We start from the raw sequence: 26,480 nt of genomic DNA, 5'->3' as shown, positions 1-26,480 counted from the left end.
GGATAGTGCAAAGGTGCTGGGAGATATGGCAGTGACTTGGCAAGTTGAGGACCAGTCTTGTGGCAGCGTTCTGGACGTTTTATAACTTGTTGGTGAGGTTTTTGTTTATTCCGGCGTAGAGTGCGGTGCCGTAATCGAGTCTGCTGGTGATGAGGGTGAGGGTGTGAGTGATGGTCTTTCTGTGCTTTAGGGGGATCCATTTGAAGGTCTTACATAGAAGGCGGAGGGTGTGGAAGCAGGAGGATGCGACTGAGTTGATCTGGCAGTCCATTTTGAGCTTGCAGTCAAGGATGATTCCAAGGTTGCGTGCGTCATCCGTGGGGGTGGGTGGGCTTCCGAGGGTGGGGGGCCACCAAGTGTCGTTCCAGACATTGGGGTGTGGGCCCATGATGAGTACTTCTGTTTTGTCAGTGTTGAGTTGTAGGTAGCTGCTTTTCATCCATTTGGTGACGGCTTCCATGCCTTTTTGAAAAATGTTTTGCTGCCTTGGGTTCGTTGGACAAGGAGAGGATGAGTTGGGTGTTGTCTACCAATGTTGAGTCCGTGGGGTCTGACGATGGGGGCGAGCGGAGCCATGTAGATGTTGAAGAGCATGGGGCTGAGGGAGGATCACTGGGGGACTCCGCAGGTGGTTGGTGTAATGTCCGAGAGGAAAGGAGGGAGTCTGACCAGCAGCGTTCTACCGGAGAGGAAAGAGGGGATCCAGTCGAGGGCATTGTCCTGGATCCCTGCATCTTGGAGTCTGCATGTTAGGGTGCAGTGGGAGACTGTGTTGAAGGCTGCTGAGAGGTCGAGGAGGATGAGGGCTACTGATTCTCTTTTGTCCAGGAGGGAGCAGATGTCATCTGCTGTGGTGAGGAGGGTGGTTTCTGTGCTGTGGTTTTTTATGAAGCCGGATTGAGAGGAGTCGAGGATGTCGTGCTCTTTGATGAAGGTGGCGAGTTGGCTGTTGATGGCTTTCTCGATGACTTTCACTGGGAGAAGTCATCGAGAGCCATCAAGTTGGTGGGGTCTGCCGAGGGCTTCTTCAGGAGGGAGTTGATCTCGGCGAGTTCTCAATCGTCTGGAAGGAGGCCTTCACCAGGGAGCAGTTGAGGGTGTGGCAAAGCATGGGTGCGATGGTGTCGGCGGCTCTGTTAAAGGTGTGGTGGGGGCAGGGGTCCGTGGGGGTCCCAGAGTGGATTGACTTCATCGTCTTCAGTGTGTCTTCGGTGGTGAGGGCTGTCGAGCTGTCAGTCATTGGCTTCAGGGTGTCGGGTTGGTTGGTGAGGGTTCGGTGTATTGGTTGTCTTCATCGATGTTGTTGTAGATGTTCTTGATTTAGTGGTGGAAGAAGGTGCTGAGATTGTTGCAGAAGTCTTGTGAGGGAGGAATGTCAGTAGACTCGCTGGTGGGTTGGGTGAACTCCTTGATGATGCTAAAGAGTTCTTTGCTGTTGTGCGCGTGTGTGGAGATTCTGTCTTCGATCACTGTTTTTCTCATATTTCTGATGAGTTGGTGGTGGGTGTTGGTGGCGGCTCTGAACTTGTTGCGGGCTTCTGTGGATTTGGAGTTCCTCCAGGCCTTTTTAGAGCAGCGGCATGTGAGTCTGGACTCTCGAAGTTTGGTGGTAAACCATCTGGCTTTCTTGGCTTGTGTGTTGTTGTTCTTCTTGAGGGAAGATGATATCTGTGATGGAATTGGTGAAAGGTCTGTGGGTTCCAGGGGGTCAGTAGATGAGAGTTCCTCAGAGGGTGGTGGTAGGGCTGGCCTGTACCTTGAAGTGTAGGTGTTCCATCAGGTCTGTGGGCTCATCGGGGAGTGTGCTCAGCCGGAGGGTGTATTTGGTGATGATGGCGATTCCTTCTCCCGGGTGGGTGGGGCAGTCCTTTCGGGAGATCTTGTATCCTTGGGGAATGGCTATGGCAATGTCCGGTCCCGAGGTGGTGTTGGTCCAGGTTTCGATGAAGAATGGTAGGTCGGGCGTGGTGCTTTCGAGGAGGTCCCAGATTTCGGTGGCGTGTTTGTGGAGTGATCAGACGTTGAGGAGGATGCATTGCAGGGTATCCGGTTGGGTTGTGTTGTTGCTGGCGTGTTGTGCTCGGTCCGTGTTCCTGGCGGTGCTGCAGGTGTGCAGGCAGCAGTGACAGCTGAAGGATCCGTGGGTGTCGGCTGGTGATGCTAGTTTGCAGGTGTTGTTGTGGCCTGGGTTGTGTGCGTGGAGTGCTGCTGGGTTGTAGCGTTGGCGGTGCAGAGGTCCAGGGTTCCTGGCGCTGGTCCTGGTCTGGTCGCGGACAGGCGCAGACGGGCATGCCTGCATGCGGCCACCATTAAGTAGGGTTCAGGGAGGGCTGGAGAGCTGGGAGGTGGGAGCGGGGAGGGGAACTGTCTCAGGCTGTTTGCGCTGGGGGGAGGGGCCATGGGGGCAGCAGCGGCAGGAAAAACAGGGGAAGCAAGCAAAGAAGAGGAAAAAAGTAAGGAGTGAAAGGGTGAAAAAAGAAAAGAAAGAGATATAAAAAGTAAAAGGGGAAAGGAATAAAGGGTGAAAATGGAGCAGAAAGGAGAGGATGAAGGGGGCAGAAAGTGTAGCGAGAGAAAGGAGTCAGAGGTCCACTGGTCCAGCAGGAATGAGGCGCAGGTATAACCTGCGGGTGGAGGAGGGCCTCAAACACCAACACTATGGGAGTGCTGGGGCTCTGGAAAGGCCTCACTTAATGGTGGAGCTGCGAGGGTGGGAGAGCAATTTCACTGACAATGAGTCAGTGGCTGGACTCTATGAGAGTAACAGCAGAGGAAATCCTGCATTATTTATTTTTGGTACCAAAGTCAACATGTGCATCCCCACATTGAGTAGGATATATTCACTAAGCCAATACGAGCTGTTTGTGAATGTATAGGTCCTTGTTTTTATACAGGTAAATTCATTTGACTATTGGTGGATCTAGCTGAGATTAGGAGTCTGCCATGTATTATTTCAATGTAATTTTGCTGCGGCCCTGAGATGCACTGAAAGTTTGACAATCAGCTCCAGCGACATGATAAAGCCATGCTTCAAACTTTTCAAAAAAAAAAATTCCAAAACTAAATCCTGAAACGGAATTTAGGGGCATATTAACAAGGGCCTTAGCTCTGCTTTTTTGGCTTTAAAAACCAAAGATGTGGAGAAAAGATTATCGCCCTATCTACAAGGGGATGCTAACATGCATTAGCGCATGTTAGCACCCGTTTTCCTGACGCCTCGCTTCGCATCTCTAATGAGATGCAAAGTGGGCGTCACTGGGCGTACCCCTGACGGACTACCTTGTAAATTATCGCTGAATACACATCGCGATATTTACAAGGTGGCCCTCAGCATTTCAGCAGACATTAGTTTTTGGCGAAAACCGCAGTTTTCGCCAGAAACTAACATCTGCTAAAATGCTGACTTAGCTATACTTACCATTGGGGGTGGATTATGCTGATAAACCACAAGGTCGTATCAGCAAGGTTATCGCCGTTTTCAATGGAACATCGCTGATAAACCAGCGATGTTCCATGGTAAACATTGCTATCGCTGGTATAATTATCGCCATTGTGCTATGCGTTGATAATACAGCGCTAGTATGGCGATAATTATCAGTGATAGCCGGCGATAAACATATTCACGCTGAGGGCGGCCAGCGATAATTATCGCTGCTGCTTGGTAATATGCCCCTTAGTTTTTCAAAGTAAAAAACAATGACCCCCCTTGCCGCCATGGGAGATTTCTCCCTTGGTGTGGGGGTGACATTGCAATTTTTACTGCCCCTTAACGCCAGGTTTTGCTTGTCATTAACTGACAGAGTAAACGTGCCAATTGTCTGTCCACTCTATATAGGGCGGCAGACAATTGGCCAAAAATCCCATAGCCCTACTCCATCGAGCCATCGGATGTGTATTTTCCCAGTGGAGACTGAGCAGCCTTCTCCGGCGACATATTGAAGGTCGACCTGACTCTATATTGGGCTATTAAGCAAAATACTTGGCCAGTCTGGTAACAGAAAAGGGCAGTTTCGTATACTTCTTTTGAATTATTTAATTCCAGTCATTAGTTACTGGCTACTCTACAATGGAATACAAAATAGTCTCATAGGTAAGCAGCAATATTTTTGATATTACAAGTACACAACTAAAACTAGTCCTCCTGTACCTGAACATAACTGTGAAGACATGGTTTAATTACAAACAAAATGTAATTTAAATTGTGAATGCTTTGTGTGTAATATGCCTAAAGCACCATGACAGCTTATAACTCCAAGAAACTACGGGGCATATTTACAAGCTGGCGATAAAACATTTTCGCCGCTTTTGCGGCCGTTTTCGGCCGAATAGCGGCGATAATTTTATCTCCTAATTAGCAAGGCCACGCTGACGCGTGAAACCTTGCTTTAGCGTGGGGATTCCTAATGCCCAGCTTTGCATCTCTAATGAGATGCAAAGTGGGCGTTCCTGACCTAACATGACAGGAGAAATGTCGCTAAGCGACATTTCTCCTATCATCAAGCCCCATGCTATGAAGCATAGCGGCAGGAAAAGTAGCCCCTGTTATCGCTACTTTCCTTACGCCTGCTTCAGGACTGACTTAGCCATGATATCCTATGGAAGGTGAATATTATGGCTAAGTTTGTGAGTCCCTATCAGCAAACTAACGCCACATTGCGTGAGATTATCGCTGGGTTTCCAGCGATAATCTCACGTTAGGCAGTTAGCACTAGGATTTTTATCGCTGAGGAGATAAGCGTTGCTAATAGCACGCTATCTCAGCGATAAAAATCCACGTTACCCGGCGATAATTATCCTCACGCTAAGAGCGCTGAGCGATAATTATCGCCGGGTGTTGCTGATATGCCCCTTGGTACTTTAATTAATCCTGCAAATCAGGATTTAGGTTAACAAACAACTGGAACATGAGGTTCTGTTTCTAAAGATTACTTGAAAAGCGAGTTTTGTTCAATGGTGTGAACTATTGCAAAGGAATTTCTTCTAAAGGTTTGTAAAGTTTTGTTTTTAAGCATCCTACTTTTTGTTTGCAAAGTTTTGAAAAACATATAATGAGAGTATGTTGAACAAATTGTAGATTGATGTTGAGAAAAACACAAAAATATCCACATTTAAGAAGTGATTTTTTTACATTTTTTAATGTGCTGAAAGCAACGGCTTCAAGCAAATGTGGACAAATTGGGGAAGCCAGCATTCTCAGCACACTCGGCCCACCACACTTTTAAATAAGAAAATAAATGATGTTTTCATGAGCATATGTAGATTCTGGCTGCCTGTAAAAAGAACTGGCCATATTTGTGAAGAAATATGTCAGATTGCAATGCAAATTTGGATGCTTTTCCATGCTGAAAAAGGTGAGATGTACATATTTTGGGCCTGATTCACAAAGGGCCTACACTTTCCTGGTAGAGACCCTGCAGTCATATTGCAATTACCTATTGCAGAGGTCATGCTTTTTGTGCTGGCCCCCACCACGACTAAGGGGCCTCCACCACTAGAGTGGAGGCCCTTTGTGAATTTGCCCCTTTTTTTAAGAAGGGGTACAGGACAGCTGGTAGAACAATAGACAGCTGTAACACTTCTTTTCACTTGTTAATTCCAAATGGAGCTTCTGCAATATACCCTCAGAATGAACCATTTTTGTCCTGGTCCCCCCGTTTTTTTCCTGCCAGAAGCACCACTAAGCTCTGGCCTGGCTGCAGTATAAAGGCACTTCAACAACGCATGGATAGGAACAGATCAATGGTCATGTAAAAACACCTATTTCTATTTATAAATAACTTATTCCTAAAGTATACATAGTACATCCATAGGGCAGAGTTTCTAATATATAAAATGTGGCACACTGTATATAAGAAATAGGGGCCCTCATAGAGATTAAAGTGCTAAAAACTATTATCATTCTATAGGCCCAGCAACATTTTCCCAAAGACAAACCTGAGTATGAATAAAATATGGTATTTTACATCTTTGCTTGTGATAATACAAGAGAGGTGATTTAAATGTATCCTCCCCTTCATTTTAAATATATATTTTGGATATAAGCCCCATATCAGCAGCAGTGCAAAAATTGAGTAGACATTCCCTCGAGAAACTACCTTGGATAACATGAATTGGTGCTTGTACTGTTCTTATGCCTCATGGTTGCTACAAATGACCCTTAACTTTGCAATGTCGTAGAAGCAGCCCATGTTTACACTTTTGTTTCATTGTATTTTTCTGCCAGCCTGATATTGATTGATGCACCGCTGTCTACTATGAAAGTTGTAGGACATTCATTCAACTTTAGCATGATCTTGAGGCATTGGACAAATAAATTTGGCTGCTTTACGTGGAGATCTTTCTTTGACTTGTGTTCTTCCTTGCATGCAGCCAATCCTACATGTTTATGTGTTTCTACAGTAAACATCACTATTGAACAGCCATCTTTTTCACTGTCGCTCGATGATGACGCTGAATTACCTTTGGAAGATGAATTTGATGATGATCAACTGCATTTACTCTCTCCTTGCCTCAATTGATGTTGCCGTGTGGCTTCGTGGGCATGGCTAGAGTTCTTCTGCAACTTTCTGGAGCCCATTTTATCTTCTAGTCATGATGCACTTAGTTTCTCTTTCGTTTTGCAGACCGTTGCGAAATGGTATTTTCTCTCACAGCCTTTACCTGTCCTTCCAATGATGGGACATTTACCTTTGTGTGGAAATGAGAACATAATTTCTTTTACTTTTGAGACATCTTCTTCTGGGCCTCCATTATGTGTTTCTGCTCACATTTCACATGATCAATGATGATTCATTCTGTGCCGCACCAGCTTCCATATCAGCAGCCTGTCGTTCTGCACATTCTTCAGCTCTTGCAGCCATGAGTCCCTTTATTACACTGAGTGTTTCTCTCAGCATGCTTCATCTGAATGAATGAGAGTAGCAACTATTGTTGCCCCTGAGACTCATTGGCTCCCCCTCATTGAATTTTCTGAATTTGCATTTGTTGTTTTGCCTGGTGAAAATTGTACCTTTCATAGTATATATTTGGCATTGGATTGAACTTGGCTTCTAGCATTTCTTTAATTTGACGATACAATAATTCGACAGATTGTGATATTTTCTTTATCACTTCCATTCCTCCATCACCTGCAAGGTGTCATCTCCTTCATCTAGAGTATCTATGAAGTCATTGAACATTTCAATCCATGCAGTCCATCTGGTGCCAATATTCAGCTTTTTGTTGGTGTCGAATGGCGGTGGTAGTTTCAGAAACACAGCAGCATCATAGCTCGAGTTAGGACTCACTGACGTTGAGAGTATATGCTGCTGTCCAGTTGACAGTTGCTACTCACTCAGATGTGCACCTTCTGTAAACATCAGCCTTGTGCGTACATCTGGGTAATGGATCCTGGCTGATGTTGTACAGTGCCACCTTCTTTCTTGATGACGAGTAACGGTATTCTATCTTTCCCATGTTCGGCACCGCTCTCAACTTTGTGCATCATATTGTTGTCTGTAGTGTCTCTTTGAGCCTGGTTGTCTCTGCCTTGAGCACTTCTTCGTAAGTGACTGTTACTCCCTTTAGCGTTTTTGATTTTTATTTGCTTTATATAGACAATTGCTCTATGTTACGCTGTGGCGCAGTATCTCTTCTTTCAACCTTACCAGTAGGTTTCTGACTGTGCTCCTCTGTCTTCACCTTCTTCGAGGTCCTTGTAAGAGCTAGAGCGGTGCTTTGACTCCACATACACCAATCGTAGACTGCTTCTTGGGGTGCATGTGGCACCCACAAGCAGTTTGCTGGACCTTTGTAAACTCTCAGTTACAAGCAGGCTTGTTTCTTCGGGGCACATATTCCCTGCTAGTCGCCAGTTGTTGCATCCACCCCAGCTCTGAAACATGCAAATGACCACGTCACGCATGGAGCTCAGTAGAGCAGATCTTTATTCTTCCACATTCTACCATTAACTGAATGCAATGTATCATGGACTTTATTGACCACACCCAGACACAACCAAATACCTGCCAACTGTTTGCGTAACTGTGTAAGGAGTCCGCCTAGGACCACAAGGGTCCTACCGCACATGATCACACACCACTACAGTAATCAGAACACAATTACAGCAGCCATTAGTCTATTTAACTGACATTGTATAGTTGAAAAGTCCTGAAACATCACACACAATTGGTTTTGTGAACTGGCTTTGACAGGCAGGTGCATTGTGTGCTGTTTGTCTTTAGCCGTTTTGTTAGTATTAAAATGAAATTAGCCTGCCAGTGTATGAAATCTGTTTAGCAAAGGTTTATGGGATAATTAACTTGAACTTTCTCTGAATTAGTACATAAATTACAGGGAGCACAGTTCAGAAGCAGTGAACAATGATTGACTTTATCTGTGTCTTTGCTTTGTTTTCTGCAGACCATGCATTAATTTGGAACAACTCTGGGGTAAGTGTATGCGTTTCAGACACTGTAAATGCATCAAACAGGCACTCAGCTCTGCACAGAGCCAGAACAGGAGATACTGAAAACATATATTGCACTGTATAAAAATCAACTTGCACCGTTATCCTGCGTGTGATAATGAAATGAGAAAACCGTTTCTGCTAGTGCCTGTTTCACAAAAAGATATTTGTACCATGGCCAACTGAACACATAGGTTGGTGCTAGGGTGAGCACATAGCCCAGGGTCACTGTCTAAACTTTACACTTATTAGTCAATGTTTTCATGTGCTGTGTGGAATGAAGAGTATTGGTGCATGGAGCCTTCCCCACTGTTGCTCGGTTGACTGACTGTTTATAGTGAAGTGGCAAAGAAATACCAATAGGAGATGCACTTATAAGTGATCCTGTCCTCATTACATTTTTAATTTTAAAGGTTTTGGGCATATTCATTAAATGGTGGAAAGCAGTTTTCATACTAGGAAGAAACTACATAAGTCAAGGATATTGTTACAAGCTTTGATTGGGAAAACAGTTCAAGAATATATCTTGCAGTTGTGCATATTTCTTTTATTATTCATATCATATGGTATAAGAATTTGGCTTTACCACCCTTTATTTCGCCTCCTGGGGCTGATCACATAATGAGCTTTCTCAAAGCTGTAAATGGAATGGTTATTGTGTATAAAATGCAGCTGTAGGGTGGTTTGTCGTGTGGAATCCCTTGTAGTCTGTTTGCCACGTTGATGTGGACAATGATAGACTATGTGCTTCAACAGGCTGGAACCTATGCATTCTTTGGGGTGACCTATGATGAAACTTTATCAGCTAAAAGTGGATGCGTTATTTTGGACAAATATGTTACCTTTGAAAATGTAATATCTTTATTGGGGCGATGCTGAACACTTTAACTAAAAAGGGGTACACAAGATTATATGCAGCTTTTCATAGTTTAACGTTAGACTTGAACTTTGTGATAAAGGCATCTATGTGGGACAAAGTGCTAAGATGATGATTCCAGTCTCTTTCTTTTTCGATGAGACTTTTGTCTTGGTTTTCCAGAGAATTTTTTTCTACCTTTGTTCTCACCACAAGCCTCAAAAGCGCTAAAGGACACTGCGGTGTTGGACACGCACGGGTCGCACCCAGGCAAATATTGGCCCCAAGAGCAGGTCTGTCAGGGCCTGTCAGAGCCCGGAAGCAGATGGGCTGGGGTACCTTCCTTGGTTGCTTACTCCTTTATGAGGGTGCTGTTTGTTGTTTTGTATTGCTGCCTCTTCCAGGGCGTGTATGAGTCCTATTCACCATGTATTTTACCTTGATGTTTGTGTAAGACAAGCTGGCATGGTCAAACACAAACAGATCTGCATCAGGGAGGACCCCTCAGCCAAAAAGAAGATCAGTATGCTGGATGGTTACATCGTGAAGGCTGTGGCCACCATAGCTAAAGAAATACTCAGTGTGGAAATAAGAATGTGTCTGGCATCCCTACAATACACTCCCACTAGCAAGTTGGCTAAAGTTCCCAGCCGGGGGGTGTTTGAAATGGGAGAGCAGGCATACGCTGAGGTTCAGGAGGGTGTGGATTTACCCTCTTCTTATGTCTTGCCCACGATCATCTGTCCTTAGGCCTGCTAATCCTGCTGAATTCACACTCAATGAGTAGAAGCGTGGAAATAGTAAATATTGCCAGACGACTATTAGCCATCTGAGCTCCACTGAGGACTTGTCATCTAATTTTTATGTCCCCTTGAAGAATGTATTTGAGGGCATGCTGGCACAATTTGATAAAAATCTGGAAGGGCTTCTTCGACTCATCCATGGAGAGAAAGCTGTCATTTTTAGACCTAAGGCTGACCTTACAACCAGATACGTTTATTGCTACCAACCCCAGCAGCTCTAACGCAGGCCCACTGCCAATGCTGTACTTGCTTCTAACTTCTTGCCTAACAGGAGGAGTCTAGGCAGTAGCACTTGTGAGGCAGCCTCTGCAATGACCCATCTACCTTTCAGCCGCAAGGCAATAGTCCAAGACCTAGACCCATCTGGTGTGCCTGGAAGCATGTCTGCGCCCTCTAGCCAGGTGGACTTTGATCCCAGCCCTGCCACCAACAGCTTGCCCCTTTGTCATTGTTCTTGTAAATGGGCCAACTTTACGCTCAGGAATGGTCAAATCTACAGCAGGTTTGATGCACATATTTATTCACTGGTTGCATGGGAACCTGAATTGCCAAGACCAGCTGTTCGGTGAAGTGCTTATAGCCAGGAGGGTGGGATGGGTGGGGAAAATTTCTAATCTCTTTAAGGGTGACTCCGTCATTGTGTCATTTTGAAAACCAATAGTTGCCGGGAACCTGATTAGAACTTCTTCCCGAGAGTATTACAAACAAAGCAAGATCAAGATCTTGCCCCTGGATAATTGTATAGAGATATGGCAATTCACTGTAAACATCCAGAAGGACATCCTGGTGCTTCCTGTACTTTTCCGAAGACCCTTAACATCAAGACACAGAATCAGTTTACTCTCCTGAGTGACTTGGCGGACATTGATTGACTTTGCCCGGGCCAATCGATGAGGGTTGTTATTTGCAGGAGGTATCCCAAGGCATAGTCCAACTTACCTGTGGTTTGAGTATAACGGTGGCCCCTGATAACTTTGTCAGTTTCATAACCATTGTGGACTCGGCCAAACCCTCGGAATAACCCTGGACGACAACTTGAACATGCGGGACCACATCAAATCGATGGCTAAATCAGCCAGATTCCACCTGAGTTATCTAAGGAAACTGAAACCCTTCCTCGACACTCCCGACCTGAAATTGGCTGTCCAGGCATTAGTCATCTCAAGACTGGAATATGGCTGCTCTACCCTCTCAGGTTTACCCAAGATCTTGCTGGCACCTTTAAAAGTCTGTCTCAACGCGGCCGCCAGGCTTATAACAGTCTCAAGGAAGTTCGACCATATCTCACCACACTTGAATGCGCTGAACTGGTTTCCTCTACAGGCCAGAATCAAACTCAAAATGTCATGTATCACGCACAAGGCATTATACACAAACTCCCCTGCATATCTTGCCCAGAAACTCGTGCTATCCGGAGGGACAAGAAACTCACGGTCCTCCAGAGACCTTCTGCTCCAACCTGCACGTTTTAGGAAAAAGAAAACTTCTCTGGAGCTACACCAAGAATATGGAACTCACTCCCGCCCGCCATCAGAAGAATTCCATCGCTGGCTAGCTTCAACAAAGATGCCAAAACCTTCCCAATGGGCAAATTCCTCACCTAAACTCTGTCTGTTACTTAACCCTCTGTGTGTCAGTAGGCCGCGGCTAATAAATTTGTTAAATTGGGCCCAACAATTTGTAATCTACTTACAAAAGCCCATTAACCCAGCCAAGCATGATGGGAAATGGTTTGATTTATCATACAGAAAGGCTTCTGTTACCCTTCATTTGGCTCTGAAGGAATCACCAAGAGACAGCTATGAGGTTCAATGGTACAGGGTAGCATACAAGGCTACCCTGTGCTGTAGGCGGAAGGCGATTCAAATAAATTCTTTGGGAATGTTAGTACTTACCTGTAGGTAGATAAACTCCAAGGGCCTTTTGGGCGCTTCTGGGCGGTTGTGAACATTTTGTCCCAGATGGACACACTAATAGCTTCATCATTACCTCAATCAGCCCTGAGCCATGGGTTACCCAGTTTAGTGCCATATATGCCTTTAGTTGTAATGATGAGAGCCATGAGCCGGAGGTGTTTTTTCCTCCATCAATACAATTTACTTTGAAGAAGTCTGGGAGGCCACTCAAGTCTCCATCTAATAAAGCTTCAAGATCAGATGGCTTCCCTATGGATTTGTTAAAATCTCTTCTGGAACTTTGGACATTTCTGTTGTGCCACTGTTTCAATTCCTTGGTCAAGACAGGTTTGCCTGCTTCTTAGCACACTTCCACCCTCGTCTCCATTTTCAAAAATGGTGATGTCCAGTCCCCAGGCTGCTATTGCCCGATTTCTTTGCTAGACTCCACCTTAAAGATCACTGTCAGGGTCCTGTTAGATTGTCTTCTGTCCTGGGTCAAGGATTAGGGCACGCCGTCAAGGGTGCATTATGTATCCAGGGAGGGGTTGGACACAGTGGACCAATGCCTGAAATTGCACCTGTTGATTAGCAAGTATTCCATCATCAGATAGGGCTCCATTGGTCTGGCCTTTATAGACCTGTCCTATGCCATCAACAGTGTAGTTCGCTCTAGGCTGTGGGAGATGTTGACCAAACTTGGGGAGGAGGCTGGCCCATTGGAGTTTTTACGTGCCCTACATTATGACCTTGCAGCATCGGTCAGATGTGGAGTGTACAGACAATTTTATATTGGGGAAGGGGTTGCGTCAGAGCTGCCTCTTTGCCCTGATTTTATTCCTTTTATATATAAATGGATTAGAAGCTGCCCTTACCAAAAAAAACAAGCATTTACAATGCAATAGTTCTCGCATTTACGCAAGTTTAAGCTATTGCCATTGTAAACGACAATGTGTCTTATATATGTTTCAAAAACCAGAACATAAATAAAAGGCATGGGGCCAGATTCACAGAACTAACTTAAGACAAAATCCTAAACTTACTACCATTTTCGTATTCACAGAAGGCACTTACTCATTTTGGTATTCACAGAAGACACTTACTCACTTCGGTATTCACAGAAGTTAGGAGTCCTAACTTTAGGACTCCTAAATGCCTTCTGTGAATACCGAAAGTCTTAAAATTAGGATTTTTCTCAGTTTAGGAGTCCTAAACTTAGGACTCCTAACTTTACTACTACTAAACTGAGAAAAATCCTAATTTTAAGGCTTTCGGTATTCACAGAAGGCATTTAGGAGTCCTAAAGTTAGGAGTCCTAACTATACTACTACTAAACTGAGAAAATCCTTATTTTAAGGCTTTCGGTATTCACAGAAGGCATTTAGGAGTCCTAAAGTTAGGAGTCCTAACTTTACTTCTACTAAATTGAGAAAAATCCGAATTTTAAGACTTTCGGTATTCACAGAAGGCATTCAGGAGTGCTAAAGTTAGGACTCCTAACTTCTGTGAATACCGAAATGAGTAAGTGCCTTCTGTGAATACCAAAATGAGTAAGTGCCTTCTGTGAATACCAAAATGGTAGTAAGTTTAGGATTTTGTCTTAAGTCAGTTCTGTGAATCTGGCCCATTGTCATTTACAATGCCAATAGCTCAAACTCGTGTAAATGTGAGACCTATTCAAATTCAAGGCAACACAGACAATGGGAGGGCGGGCGGGCGGGCAAGGGGGGGTGGAGGCATGGACAAATGAGAGGACGGGGAGGGAGAAGGCGCGGTTAATGGGAGGGAGGACATGGGGTAAACAAGGCAGGACAGCAGGAGGGAGGGGAGTAAAGAAGGCACCAAAGAACATTGGGCCAGCAGTATGAATAACTGAATACAGAAAATAGTGCTCACAGTCTAAATTACATTTATCGTGTAGCAATCAAAGTAAAGGGGCCAGTTGCCATGGGAGGTGCCAAATGAAGAGGAGGCAGTACTAAGGAGGGACTAAGAAGCCTATTTTCGAATCAGAAGCCAGCATTTAGGACAGACAATGACACAAGCCAATGGCAAATATAGGCGGAGAGTGGGCGGGGCTTCTATTCGCTACTCCACCATAACAAGTCTCGCAGAGCGGTGCATGCGCACTGGCCCAGACTCGATCTAAAATCTGTCTCAACAGTATTTTATTGCCCATCGCTCCTTTCTAGTAGTTCAATTGGTTATTCTGGCCAAGGAAAGTGCTAAAATTACCACATGTTGTATCCTAAAGCAAGTCAGTTGTTGGTGTTATTAGCCTGACATCCTAAGTGCCGACCAGATGTGGGCTAAGGTCCACGAGGGCCAGTGTTAATTAGCATAAGTCTGGCTGATGTGCGGACTCAACAGGAGTCAGTCACTGGCAGGACTAGACTGGGAGGTAAAAGCAGTCCCGGTAAGACATTCTTACAACTGCACCACTTTGCACAGAGTGAGCGAGGGCACCCGCTTGAAAAGCAATTTGTTTGGAGGCAGGTGCCCCCACTCCCTGAGTTTGTTTACAAAATAGGACCATTCATTGTATAGCATAGTTTTTCAAAAAGAGTGGCTAAAAATAAAGACTGAAATTCAGTTTAGAAGAGAAACTGACTTCTACAGGTCTGCCAATGTACTTAGGAGCATTCGTTCTCTGTAGCAGCAAGTCTTGAATGCACCTCTAAGAACACTGTGTGCTGGTCAATCGGACATGCTTTTTGGGTGATGTGAGCTGAGATGCCATCTGTCTGTCCAGCCATGGCAACTGGAAAAATGTGGGTCCCTGCAGGAGGGGCGGGGTGTGTATCATTTTGCATTAAACAACTGCATGACAGCAGAAAGCTGGCCCACAAGCCTCAGGAATTTTCACGTGCAGGTAGGTAGCCCCAGACTTTCTGCATTGAAAGAAGGCTATGTGCAGGGGCCACTACAATAGCCAAGATCATTTTTTGTCACCCTACTCTGGGAGTGGCTAGTAATTTATCCTGCAAACCTGTGACATTCTCAGCTTGAGTCCTGCATGTCGATTCAACAATACGTAAGGGGTATCGCGAGTGTTGTGACACGCCATGTATCACAAGGCAGTACCACACCTGCCATGAACGCCCCGGGTGGAGGAGACCAACATTCTTCTAGAAAGCAATGAAAAATGCTTCCAAATGCTTATAAGCATGTACAAACACAAGCATTGCAGGGTGTTTTTTAATTAAAATAGCGAGAGAAGCAAATGCAGTCCTCCATAGCACTAGGTCATTAGAATGGCACTGCTAATTGAAGCACATACCCGCCCATTCTAACATTCAGCCTGCCCTGGGGCACATCTGAGCAGGGTGTGGTAATAAAGGACACCCCACATGCCCGATCTACAGTTTGTTTGACCAGACCAGGTTTGTGTTTAACCACATGGTTGATCCTTCACCGGGCAGGGCTCGAGTTGGGGTACCACGTGGATGGACGGCATCCACCCACTTATTTTACCGGGAGCTCAATAACTGGAGCAAATGGAGCCACACATTCACTCTTTGGCCTCTCTGGGGTGAAATTGGAGCTCATTTAGGGGCATATCATCAAGGACCGGCGATAATTATCGATAAGCGCACTTAGCGCTAGGATAATTATCGCTGGGTAACGTGGAATTTTATTGCTGAGATAGCGTGCTATTAGCAATGCTTATCTCAAAAGCGATAAAATTCCAAGTGCTATCTGCCAAATGTGAGATTATCACTGGAAATCCAGCGATAATCTCACAAAGTTTGGCATAGCTTGCTGATAGGACAAGGCATACTTAGCCATGATATCCACCTTACATAGGATATCATGGCTAAGTCAGTCTTGAAGGAGGCGTAAGGAAAGTAGCGATAACAGAGGTTATCGCTACTTTGCTTGTCACTCTGCAGGTTAGCGTGCCCATTGATAATTGGAGAAATGTCGCTTAGCAACATTTCTCCAGTTATGTCAGGGCAGGAACGCCCACTTATGCATCTCATTAGAGATGCAAAGATGGGCGTTGGGGGAAAGGGCGATAATGCAAGAATTCACGCAATAGTGTGACCTTGCTGATTAGGCAATAAAATGATCGCCACTTTTCAGCCGAAAACGGCCGCAAAAGCGCCGATAATTTTTTATCGCCGCCTTGATGATATGCCCCTTAGAACGCTGCTCACGCGCTGGCTTCTCTGATGCAATCGCATCTAAGGGTCGTGCGAGGGAAGGCAATGAGTCTGATGGTGCAAGCCACCTTTCGTGACGTCACTTCCTGTTGTGATGTCAGCGTCCCCCCACTTCTTTTTTTGGGACTTGTGCCCTGTTCACCCCCTTTAGCACCCTCCACCACAAAAATGGTGAACGGGTGTGGGAGGAGAGCTTAAATCCCCATCATCCTTTGCGATCCCTAAGGCCATGCTGACAAACATGTAAACAACAATGGCCAGGTGAACGTGGCGTAGCTTCATGCCATTCTTCATGGCGTCACGCTTTGTCTGCCCGGCCCTGACCTTTCTTTTCAGCATAAAGGGCCTTGTTTACCTCCAGCTGCTTCCAGTGGAAATGGGCCAGGCAGGCATTTGTCGTTGTGGGAAAAGTTTGGTTTCATTGCCACTGAACAGAGCAGTTGCTTTCTTCGTCACTCAGAGCTGTTACTCAGATACCCAGGCCGGGCTAGACCGTGTGCTGAGGTGAGCAGGAGCACAACAGCAGGCATAGGGGGTAAAGAAGGCACCAACGCACGTCGTGCCTGCAGTAAGAGAAACAGAATAAAGAAAATAGTGCTCACAGTCTAAATAACATGTACCGTGTAACAACTGAAGTACAGGGGCCAGTCGCCATGGGAGGTGACAAATGAAGAGGAGGTGGTTCTAAGGAGGGACTACCAAGTCTATTTTAAATCAGAAGCCAGCATTTAGGACAGACAATTACACAAGCCAATGGCAAATATGGGTGGAGAGTGAGGGGGGCTTCTATTTGCTACTCCAACCACAACAAGTCTCGCAGAGGAGCACATGCGCGATGGCTCAGTCTTGACCTAAAAATGGATTTTCCTCTCATTGGGAAAAATGGTCCCTAGACTGTCCTATGCAGATACTGCAGTGTTACTCGCAAGAACTCCAAATACCTTGAGCATTCTTTTTAGGGACTTAGTTTTATAGGTTTACTTGGCCTTGACATTTACTGGTCCAAAACATTTATTAAGACCAGTGTCCCCAAGCCCCTTAAGATGCATAGGGTTTTTTGACAAGAATACCCTGTTGCTTCTACCAACGAAATTTCATATTTGGGTGTTCTTTTTGACGCTAGAGGAAATTGGCGCCCCTGTACAATTAAAGTCTCTCATAGATATGTGAGTGCAATGGGGTTTTTCTACAGCTTAGCCTCCCACATTGCGGGCAAACCAATGGCTGCCCTGTTGGAGGTGTTTATACCTATTGCCATGTATGGGGTGGGCTTATGGGGGTACTCGAATACCATCTCCCAGCAGGGGGAGCAAAATAGGGTGCTGAGGTATCAGCTGGGTGCACCTCGGTCCTGCTCAACCTTTACTGTTCATCGAGAGCTTGGGGTGGAGTATGTGGAGTGCATCATCAAGTTGGCCCCCCTCACCCTGTGATTTGCTGTTTGGGAGATTCCGCATGCCAACCTTAACAGAGAGGTTATCCTCGATTTCTTTTTTGTGTTAGGGGTTTTAAAATCCCTTGGTTTTAATATATTATGTCTTAATTAACTATACTGGGAGACCTGACTTATTTTCTAGCCCTACCGGCATGACTAGGTTGAACTTGGCTTGGGTTAGGAAGTTTTTCACAGCCAGGTGCCATCGGACAAGAGAGGAATTCGAGATGGCTAACAGTACCATTGGGGACTATATGAAGCTGCAAACCTCCCCAGTGGTTGAACCATACTTGGACTTGGTGGATAAACAGCTTCTAACCAGATTCAGATTAGGCATTATAAGGTGGCAACGTGGCTTTCCACTTGGCCAGTTTGATCCTGCTAAAGTTGTGATGAGTCCTCCCCCCGGAGCTTGTTTCGCCAGTTTTATAAAGCTTTTATTAAAACGTTTTTAATTCCAATTTTAAGGCTGAGTGGTATTGAAGAGGAGGTGACGCCCTGGTCTATTTACAGCAACTAAACTCTCCATCGCTTTGTGTCAGTATCTTTGTCTTTCTGAAATGTGCTGTCGTAAGTAGGAAATTGATGGCTGTTCTAAGTAAGAGCTGCTCTTAGAGACCTCCCTCCTCCTTTGTCTAGAATTGTTCCAGCTGGGACGGGGTTTTCAAGTGTAACTTGGAGGTTTTTATTCATTTTTTAGCTCTTGTTTGTTTACTCAAGTGCTGTTTCTTGTTATGGATCTTGTTCAATTACATCTTCGTTCAAGACTGGTGAAGACGAGGCATCTTGACATATGAATCTTTTGATGATATTCATTGTACAATGTGTCTATGTCATTGTATCTATTCAGTGCATTGCTATGTTGTGTTGTTTTCTTATCTTGGCAAAGGATTTGCTGTACGCCGATTTTTGTTTATTTCTGTAATGTGAATGTATGTGCTTGTATGGGTTTTTTTGTAGCAAAAATAAAGATTTTGATATAATACGAACTGACCTTCTGCACTGCCAGGGCGTAAGGGAAAATGTTTTTAAGGCCTGCCAACAGAAAAGTGCAGTGACATCTTGTGCACTGTTTCTATCACAGATAAGTCCCTCCGCATCCAGGACCTTCTGCAGTCTCCAGTCATAAAAGTGAAATTCAGTAATCCTAACATGTTTCAGCTGACAGGTCATAGACCTCAATGTCTTTGGGGTAGCAAAAAGCGACCACAGGGAGATTTTCTAGAAATATTATGCCCTCAAGAGAGAGTTAGAGACTTGACCACTGCAGTGATCTCTGACAGGCATACAGATCTTCATGCAGTACCGCCAAATGTCATCTTGCTTTCAGATGGACTCTATACTGTGAATGGCTTTAGCAGAGTGATATAACGGATTATGGGCCACATGTATCAAAGTTCCATTTTGCATTCCCTAAATAGAGGATTTTAAGTAATCACTATTCAGGGAATGCAAAATGGTACGTAGGAAATGCTACTCCATTTGTTGCATGCGAATGGTTTTGCATTACCTAATTTGTGATTACCTAATTGGCAATCGCAAATTAGGAAAAGCAAAACAAAGGGTGCCCTAGGGCCAAAGGACCCCTAAACCACCCACGAAATAATGTGCACATGTAAAGCGCACACATGCCCTAAGGGCATGTGTGCCCTACATGGCACTTTGAAAAATGCATTTTAGGTGCATTTTTAAAAAATTGCACAAGGTTACCATTGACTTGAAGTCGATGGTAATGGTATTTCCAAAATGCCCAATTTAGGAAATGCTTGGTACATGTGCTGAGGGAAAATTGCAATTGCCTATTTGGAGTCACAGTTTAGGTAATTGCATAAAACTGCGATAGAATGCACTGTCCAAGCCATTCATACATCTTGATTAGCTATTTTGCATTCGCAAACGGTCAAATTTAGTGCTACTGCACCATTTGCAAATGCAAAATAGGTTGGCTACATGTGGCTCAGAAAGAGTCTGTGGTCTATTCGGAAATCAAATTTACATTGTTATAAAACTCTAAACTTGTAGTTCAGATCAGACATGAGCTATTAATGTTTCAGTAGCTCTCTGAATTCACAGTAAACAATTCATGAGTGGAATACGTTGGTTTCTCACAGCCTTGGGGAAATGGTATATGTTTAAACAAAGAAACTAAACCAAACATTGAGAAAATAAAAACACTGCAAATTACCACTCTGGCTCATCACTGCTGGGCTGTGACTTTTACCGGATCATAGCAAATCTAAAGACTAGATTAAGATGTTTAGTATCCTATCAATGTATTTCAGAATCTAACTCTTGATATTATCAATAGCATAGTTTCAGAATATTTCTATGTCTCAGTTTTTTTAGTTCCTAACGCTGAAAATCCTGAAATCTGAACCATAGATAATATCTATCTCACCAAGGTATAAAACAGTAGGAAATATAACCTCCCCTCTACTAAAAAGGCAGTTATCTTCTGTTTTAAGAAAAAAACACTTACATGCATGAAAAAAAAAATATATATATATATTCAAGTTTGTGTTTTTTTTGTTTTCAAAGTGTAATTTAACAAGCATTTTTTTAGAATTAATAGGTTCATATTTACTCATATTTACACAAAATAATCACTTACATTCCCCCATATCATAACATTAATATAACATATGCATAATGAGAAAGCATCCAAGTCTAAAGAGATATTGGTCCTTCCCATTCTTCAGTTAGATAAGCAAAGAAATGCAAAATAAAATATGAGATAAAATTCTTTTAAGGACATCCCCAAAACACTTCTTTAACAAATAGAGTTAATTAACACATATGAATTGATTTTCTAATTATACTTTTCTGAATGTATTTTGGAATTCAGTTTCTTCCAAGCAAGTTAACAGTATCCTGAGTTTTCCACAATGGAAGACATTGGATTAGTATTTAGGGTATGCAACTGCCCACTTTAAGGAATAATCACAAATCTTGTGAGGGTGAACACTCCAAGTCACTACATTATTATGAGTTGAACCCCGTGGTAGCTGTGGCACTGAGCAGATAGGCTGCCAGAGGTAATAAACAATCCCAAACTGAATTGAAAAGCAGAGTAAAATGTAATACACAAAATGACACCAAAATGACAATAGTCAAATAAGAGGAACCCTAGATATTAATTTTTTGTTATTTTAAGTAAAAATAGCACCATAAAGTGCCAATCGCCAATGATAGTCAATGGTCATGGTAGACGGGAACTATGTGTGATTTGAGGTCAACTGCAATCGAGTGCGGGTCTGATATGCCAACCAAATTCATCCTGGTCAAAGATTTTACCTTTTGAATCAGTCGTTTAAGTCACAATTAACCACAGGTGTAAACTCATAAGGCTCCCAGGACTTTAGGTAATGGCACTTAGAGACTCTCAAGATATCACCAACAGCAAGATCCAGTCCAGGTCCTGTGGCACTAGTCAGCTGGGCAATCTAGGAAACAGGTCTCTTGCAGCTTGTGATTTCCCTGCAGCCAACTGACCCTTGACGTTCACCTCTTTGCCCTGGATACAAGAGGTTGGAGGTGACTTATGGGTACTCCCTAACTGTGAGGAAATGGATTATTAGTTGGAGTGGATAGTAGTCCACCATAAGTAATAATGTCACCATCATTGTTAGGTCCAGTAAAAGTTTCATTAATTTAAACAGGGCAGACAGGCTGCACTTAGAAAAATGTGTAAAGCATTTAGAAGTGCCAAAACAGGTAACATTTCAAATGCACAATATAATAAAAATACAGTCCATACTGATAAAAATAGAGAATATTTTAGTGAACAATATGAGACCAAAATGACATAAATCTAATAAGGGGAACCAAAGAAATGATTTTTTAAACGTTTGAACTAAGTTTTATTGCCAAAAAGCTCAACGCGTCAAGTGTGGATAACTGGTCAAGCTAAACTTGCTCAAAGTTAAAGTTAGGGCCAACTGCAATGAGTGCGGTTCAGATACAGAGACCAGGTTCTACCTCTTCGTAAGCTTTACCTTCTGACTTAGTCTCTGAAATGGAAGTCAAATAACTTCAGTCAGACAAAGCAGCAGATTGTGGCTGAGATGGGTTTCACAAAGCTTTATAACTGTGGATGAAGTCCCGGTGAAGGTGCCGACTTTGACAGGAAAGTCCTATCGGGAGACATTCAAAATTCACACCCAAGGAAGGTCCCTCACCGGTTAGATACTTTGGCACTGTCATCCAGTGAAGATTTCTACCTTTGGACATAATCACTTTTTTGGAACTCAGACTTTTCTAACAGGGGGCAGCTACAAGCTGTAGCCAACCAGGGCACCATGAGGCTAAACACCTTCTCTGCAATGTCCCACTGAAATAGATTAGCTGCTGGCGAAAACGCTCTGAGTGTTACAACCTGACTCTTTAACCCAGCTGCAATGCACATTCGTCTGATTTAGTTGGCAGATTGATGCTGGTCTACTGACAGTTCTCCAGGCAAAAATCCTCAAAATAGTTTTTAAGCAGGAGTAAACTCTGACACTTATATATTTATTATGTGATGTCAGATCATATGAGTGACAATCCATCGACAGTTATATGTTACATTCATGAAAATATTTACTGGCTTGTCTCTAGTAATCCTATCATGCAGTCATCACTGTCGTCTTTAATCAGATGTTTCACACCTGCTACCTTCCCCACTACATGGAAATTAGCCTCTGTTCTTCTTCTTGTGAAAAAGCCGAATCTTGAAGGCGCAGAGCCCAATAACTATCAACTTATCTCTCGCCTCCCGTTTCCTGCAAAAAATCACTGAAAACGCCGTGAATGCAGAACTAACATTCTTTATTGAGAAATACGGACACCTTGACCCTACCCAGTTTGGCCAAGCCATCAAAGTAAAGAACTTGCTCTGTTCACAGCATCAGAGAAAATCAGGCAGACCGTTGATGCAGGAGGCAATGTTGCCCTAGTCCTTTTATCCCTCTATGGCTTATGACACGGTCAGTCAAAACAGTGTCTTGGACTGTCTTGGCTCCAGTGGAATCAATAATTAATTCCTCTAAATCTTATCTTACTAACCAAGAACAGTTTGTTGCTCTTGAAACTTTTAGCTCAACTACATTCACACTACCTTGTGGTGTGCCCTATAGAGTCATCCCTGAGTCCTACCCTTTGTTACATTTATGTCACTCCTCTAGCCAGACTGATCTGGTCTTTCGGGTTCTCAGTAGTGTCCTACACTTTTGAAATCCAAATTGTCATGTCCATGGACAATGATCCAGCTGACACAGCCACTCTTCAATTTCTGTCTGCTTCATATCGCAATATTTATGTCTCTGAACTGCCTAAAGCTCAGCTCTATTAAAACAGAGGTACTACATTTCGGCAAAAATATCTCCTTCTGGGCCCAAACCTGGCAGCCACAGGAACTTGGCTCAATCCTACACCTGCTAATAAGGTGAAAATCTTAGATGTAGTTTTTGATAGCAAACTCTCTTTAGAGGGCCACAGCAACACTTGTCACTTCCACCACTTTCTGTGCTTTGACTACTGTAACAAGCTATTTGTCAATATCCAGAACAAATACCTCAATAAAATCCAGATCCTACAGAATGCCGCTGCCTGCAGACTTTTAGGAATTCACAAATATTGGTCAGTCTTCTCTGTGATGAATCTTCATTATTGGCTTCCAGTCAAAAAGCACATTGATTTTATAGCCCTATGCATTGCCTTTAGGGCACTCCATGGAAATGGCCCTGACATATTCAGGCAAAGCTCCCAGTGGTACATGCCATATAGACCACTTCAGTCTGACTCAGCTTACAATATCATAATTCCTAAATTCAAAAAGTCCTGCTGGGGCGGTAGAAGCTTTGCGCAGGCACAACCAGACTCTGGAACTCTCTCCCCTTGGAACAGAAAAGTAAAACAGATCTGTTGGCTTTCAGAAAGACACGCAAAACATGGCTTTTCACCAAATAACTTTCCTTTGTTCCCGTCAGCAGTTTACCTTCTCTGAGATTAGCACCTAGACATCTCTAGGTATGAGTGCACTTTACACATTCTATTTTCATTTCATTTCATCATTCTTGGTACAAACTAAAAACATTTCAGCAAATTCATTATGAAGTGCCAAGCAGCTAACAAATATTTTGAGATTCCAAACACCACAAAGGGACTAGAATCATATTTACAGATTCTTACGGCTTCAGTTTAAGTACATTCCTTAAATATGTCAGCCAAGGAATCTTGGAAATCCGAACCCTACCTAAAATATCCAAGAGACCTTTTTTGATGCTGCACCATTTTTTTGTGTGCCATATTTACAAAGTGATGCTAGAGCCCCCTAGCGTCAATTTTCCACTACTAGTGCCTATTTTTTTTAATGCCAGGTTTGCTAGTAGCATTTTCCTTTAATGATATGCAAGGTGGGCATTCCCTGGGAAAAACCATTGCAAAAACGACGCTGCCATATGTAACAGGACTTTCTGAATTGGTGTCAGTTTTCAATAACTGATGCTAAGCTCCATTAGCTGCAGTTTTTTGCCGCTAAAGAAAAGCTGGTCTTACGAATAATGCTAGCACACTAGTATAAAAGCAGAATAGACCCAAATCACTTTGGCAAGCTCAACTATGCCATGGATCTAATACTATTGCAGCTTGGAGGACCAAGGAGACCACCAACAGCACCACCACAGAGGCAGCGCAGAAGAAGGGAGCAGACATACTGCCAGAGGATAACGCTCATTGACCTCAGGGGGCAAGAGGTCATTGCCCATTACAGGCTCAGGAGGAAGTAAATTGTTTGCCTCCTGCACCAGATTGCGCCAAGGCTGCCACAAACATCACAGCGCAGCAACAACATCTCTCAGCAAGGTCAAGCTACTAGCTATACTCCACAAGCTGGCATCTGGAACATTCGAAACCCCCACAGCCAGAGTGACAGGAGTATCCCAGGTGTCCTTCTCAAGGTTCCTCCCCACCGTCTTTGATCCCATCACAAGCCTCACGCCCCAGTACCTCTACTTCTCCAACACAGAGCAGCAACAACAGGAGAACAAGCAAAGCTGTTATGCCATAGCAGGATTCCCATCTGTGTTGGGGGCAAAGGGCTGCATACATGTACAACTTGTGCCTCCAACTGCAACATCACACATCTACTGCAGCAGGAAGCACACTTTTTCCATGAAGGTGCAGGCAATCGTGGACCATCGTGGCCTCTTCATCAACCTACTGGCAAAGAACCCTGGCGGTGCTCATGTCTCATTCATCTTCCAGCATTTCAACATCAATTAGCGCTTCCATAATGGGGACTATGGGAATGGCCTACTGATTGGTATTTACACCTCAAACACATGACAGACCACATGACAGTCAATGAATACGTTGACATATCAATCGTGGGTTGTTTGAGGTAAAATTAAATAAAAGAATTCATAAAACTACTTACCTTGCACTTGCCACATTGCCGATTCGATTGAATGGTGGGGTAAAAAAATAAAACTGACGCATCTGCTGAAAACATGCCCCATCTACCCCGAAGTGAAGTAATGGATAAAGGGAAGTGATGTAATGGATCCTGCAAGCTGTAAACTAGGAACTGTGAAGTTATTTTTACTTTCACAATAAGTCACAGTTTTACTGTCAGAACATGGGAGTGGTGGTCTTTTGCTTGTGCTGTAGCATGGTGTTGCTGTTGCAGCAGCTGGTGTCCCTTTCATGTCCCTAAAGTCAATTTTGTATGTATTTGTTGTATATCATTGTTTATTGTCCTGTGAGCTTTCTGGTGTTCCTCTTTTGGGTAATATTTGTTATGAGGGTAGTAGTGGTTTATTGGGGGGTTCTGTTTTGTTTTTGGATGTCTACATATAATTGTTAATGATGCTTTGGCATTTAATAACTAGTGGACTGTTTATTGGTCTACTGCTGAAAGGGACTGTGCCAGCAATTGTGCTGAAGGGACATTAGGACTTGAAGGGGTAGAAGAACACACTTGAGGGTGAAAATTATATGAGAAAACCCTAAGGAGCTATAAAGAGAGTTATTGTATGCAAACTCTGCAAGAGTTATCCCAGAGACCTACTGTTCCTGATGTTCTTCTGCAAAGCATGACAAATATTGCTGTATGGCCTGTTTGAGTCTCTCAGTCTGTCCATCGGTTTGAACATAATCTAATTATTTCAATGAAGTGTTCTAAAATAGTGACAACAACTGGGTTATCCTGTCTGTTATTATCACCTTGGTTAAGCAATGGAGCCTGACTATTTCCTTCAGAAAATGCCTGGCAAATTCAACTGATATGGGTAGTTTGTGTACTGGGACTAGCGTGTCAATTTTATAAAGTGGTCAGCAACTACCCAAAGTATTTCCAACCCTTGGGAACAAGGAAGAGCTACCACAAAGTTCATGGACATGCTGTGGCATGGGAACCGGTTGCAATAGACCCATAGTTTGTTTTAAATCTATGTTTTTTGTGCAGAGATTGAATACTGCTTTATATAAGCCTCCACAGTCTTATTTGGATTAGGCCATCAAAAGGTCCTTGAAACTATATCTTGAGGGTTTTGCTCTTAAGTGACCCAGAATGACCTCTCCAAGGGATGTCATGCACAAAACTAATAATCTAAGGGCCTCATTTACAAAAACTGATGCAATGCAGTGTCAAGGCAGCGATGTGTAAGGAAGACTTGCTTTGTAGTATGTCAGTATAAAAGACCATATTTATGATAACGCGCACTGTGGCGTAGCCCACATGGTGCGTCAAAACAAATTGACACATTCATGGGCCAGATGTCATAATGCAAATTTACGCATGAGCAGCAAAAGTGATATAAGGCTGGTTAGCAGCACGTAAAGTGACACTAACCACTTACATGTCACTTTTGAAATCATCAAGTATCAGAAATCATACAAAA

Source organism: Triturus cristatus, chromosome 2_2 (assembly GCF_964204655.1).
Source record: "Triturus cristatus chromosome 2_2, aTriCri1.1, whole genome shotgun sequence".
Taxonomy (NCBI): Eukaryota; Metazoa; Chordata; class Amphibia; order Caudata; family Salamandridae; genus Triturus; species Triturus cristatus.
This window is presented reverse-complemented; position numbering follows the sequence as displayed.